At 49.8% G+C, this 3,024-nt stretch overlaps 2 non-coding genes across 2 annotated transcripts; one reads left to right on the top strand and one right to left on the bottom strand.

Moving 5' to 3' along the window:
- Positions 1–1,995: 1,995 nt before the first annotated feature.
- TRNAF-GAA (transfer RNA phenylalanine (anticodon GAA)) lies at positions 1,996–2,068 on the bottom strand. The gene has a single exon. It is a non-coding gene; the product is annotated as a tRNA-Phe (tRNA).
- A 621-nt stretch (positions 2,069–2,689) lies between these two features.
- TRNAN-GUU (transfer RNA asparagine (anticodon GUU)) lies at positions 2,690–2,763 on the top strand. The gene has a single exon. It is a non-coding gene; the product is annotated as a tRNA-Asn (tRNA).
- The last annotated feature ends 261 nt before the right edge of the window (positions 2,764–3,024 follow it).

Below are 3,024 nucleotides of genomic sequence, written 5' to 3'. Positions count from 1 at the left end.
GGCGCCTTTGTGGGGAGTGGCCCTCCGCACCACATGCAGGCTTGATCGTGGGTGGCCTGGGTCTGTTTTGGCCGCCCTTTTCTAGAAGGTCTCGTCCGGGCGTCAGGGTATTGCGATTTGATGGCGCACACCGGTTCCGTCTTGACTGTGACCGCTGGTTTTGGCTCCATGTGGGCAGCACGGGCCTTGGAAAGTTCTTTAGACCGCCCCAGGGCTAGGATGTCGCGCATAGGCATGGCGTCCGTTTCTAGCACCCTCTCTCGCAGCTTCAGGGAGGCGCACCCCTGTATGAACTGGGCGCGAATTTCATCCTCTGCATCCGGGAGCGTACACGTGCTGGCTAGTTTCTTGAGCCGAGCGTAGAATACATCTACTGACTCCTCAGGGAGTTGGCGCGCTTGTCGGAGTAGGAAGCGTTCGTAATCCGCGCTAGTAAAAGGCTCAAAGTACCTCGTGATGGCGTCCCGTAGGGTGTTATACGTGTGGGGCGGGTCACCCTCCGTAATGTCCTTGGAGATGTCGTGAATAGCCTCCCCTCCCAGGTGCAAAAGCATTGCGCGACGCCGCGCCACCGCGATGTCCGCTGCTATGAAATAATTTTCGAGTCGTTCTACCCACTTTCTCCATCGGGCAGCCTGTGAGGGCGGCGTCCCTGTGATTGAGAAGGGCTCCAGGGGCGGCACGTTGGCCATGGTGGCTGAAGCGAGGCTTGGTGGGCTGTAGGCGAAACGAAAGATGGCAGTGTCAGTCTTTGCAAACCCTTGCAAACGCCAGGGGACGAAACAGGTACCCGGAAAACGTTCCTTGGCTCCGTTCCGCCTGAAGCGTGAGGTTTAGTAGGCCCGTGGTCACGCGAGATGCGTGAGGATGAGCAGGGAGAACGCGTTGTGCGTCGGACCTGATGCCAGGCGCTCACTGCGCATGCGCGGGACTGCCGGGGGGGCACGCACAGGACCGGGGCCACGGAGAGAGACGCGGCCTGGGGCCGAAGGCAGCCGGAGAGGGCGGGAGGGCTTCTGCAGTACCTGTGAGCGGCGCTCCAGGCTGCGCTGCGAAGGCGGTCGCGGGACGGCCCAGGAGACTGATGGACGCCGTGTAGAGGCACCAGCCAACGGCGCGAACAGCGACGGGCGGGCCGGCGGGTCACCGCTACCTCCGAGGTGAGTGAAGCGGGTCACTGTGGCGTTGCAGCAGGCAGCAGGCGGCTCCGGAGGGCTGGGCAGTGCGCCACGTGCAGGTCTGCACGGCGTGGGGCCACCGGGCAGCGGGGTGCACACAGGTGGAGGCGCGGTGCTACAAGGCACGCGGTGGGTGGACTGGTAGACCACCGTCGTCGCCAGTGTAGTGTTGTGGTCTTGGCCTAGAAAGTGAGGGACACCGGACACATGTGGTACTATTGGTGGCGGGTATCTAACCTGACCACGCCCAGAGCCCTGGGCCTTTTATTCATTGACTTGCGTGTGTACGCTTACGTCTGGGCTATACCAAAGCCCCCTTACGCTAGAGGGGCAAAACAGGCAGGAACAGTGGGAGGGGGCGTGTGCTGCAGTGGTACGCCCCACTGGCAGCAACACTACACGTGCCTCCTGGCATTATATAACATAATTTATATTCTAATTGTAGTCAATGGAGAACAGTTGCAGAGGCTTTTTATTCGTGTTTCTACTAGTATTGCATTTTTTGTATTCCTTCTGTACTTCCTCTTAACGCGTGTTCCTAGTGTTATGCTGGGCTTACTCGATGTCTTCAAACATGGACATATTCGATATCTGTACATTTGCATGAATGAAAGAAACCTTGATAAAAAATGTAAACCACAAAATATGAACCCAACAGTCGAGCGAAAAAAAGGATCAAATGAATATATATCAAGTTAACGATTCTTTAGAGAATTTCAAATGAGCTAAATTGATAAATTATGGTAAAGTTTTACAAAAACATAATTGGAAATAAAGTACAAATAATTGTTACTTACAACTTTAGTAGAAAAAGAACTGCCGAAACCCGGGATCGAACCAGGGACCTTTAGATCTTCAGTCTAACGCTCTCCCAACTGAGCTATTTCGGCAGATATGTCTATATTGGCACCGTCTCAATACTTAGTTGCATAGAAAAAACTATGCTGCTTTGAGTATTTTTTCTTTCGTTTTTCATGGTAGAGTAATGTTATGAAGGATCTTTGTCAAGTCCCTAAAATCAAGTCAGTAACATAGTACAATTGTGCCCACATTTTGAAGAAATGAGCGTATTGTATAAAGCACTAGCTGAATTTACGGGGCGGGGTCCTGGCGCTTTAAAGATGGCCGCGTCGGTGAAGCTCGTTGTATTTTTGCCTTGCTCGAAGCCGCCATCTTGGAATGGAGTATGTGGTAATACAACAAAAAGAAAACTACTTTTGATAATCTGACATCCAACAAACTCGATAAACACATTCATGCCATACGCGTGTGTACCTTTAAAGTGCATTAGTTAAGATTTTGCCTCATATAATTTCCAATGTCGTAACCTTTTTTGATGACTTATTTGAATGCTGTCTTCTTGTTTACTTTAATTTCGAGATGTAGTACCTATTTCGGTTTCATATGCATTACAGTGTGCACAAAATAAAAATATATCAATGTTCCGATATTTGATCCATTGTCGGTCGTTTCTTTAAGTAGTCACTGACAGGCTGTGAGCACTTGAAGTGGTCTCTGTGGCGCAATCGGTTAGCGCGTTCGGCTGTTAACCGAAAGGTTGGTGGTTCGAGCCCACCCAGGGACGAAACTTCAATTTTCTTAATTGCATATTTTATCTGTTTCAGGTCTTTCTCTGAAAAAGTAAGGCCAAATTATGATTAAGAAAATTAGCATTTGTTTGAAATGCTCACGTTTTCATTAATTACAAATTTCGTCTGTTCGACATGAAGAGGAAATAGGGATATTGATACCTGTCGGACCTAATATTATTTATTAAGTGCAGATTGCGTGTCTTTGGGGTAGTTTTTCATTTATTTACTTTCTTTTGTCTTTATGCAAGATCTGC

The sequence above is a fragment of the Lissotriton helveticus genome, chromosome 9 (genome assembly GCF_964261635.1).
Source record: "Lissotriton helveticus chromosome 9, aLisHel1.1, whole genome shotgun sequence".
In the NCBI taxonomy this organism is placed as follows: domain Eukaryota; kingdom Metazoa; phylum Chordata; class Amphibia; order Caudata; family Salamandridae; genus Lissotriton; species Lissotriton helveticus.
This window is presented reverse-complemented; position numbering and strand designations above follow the sequence as displayed.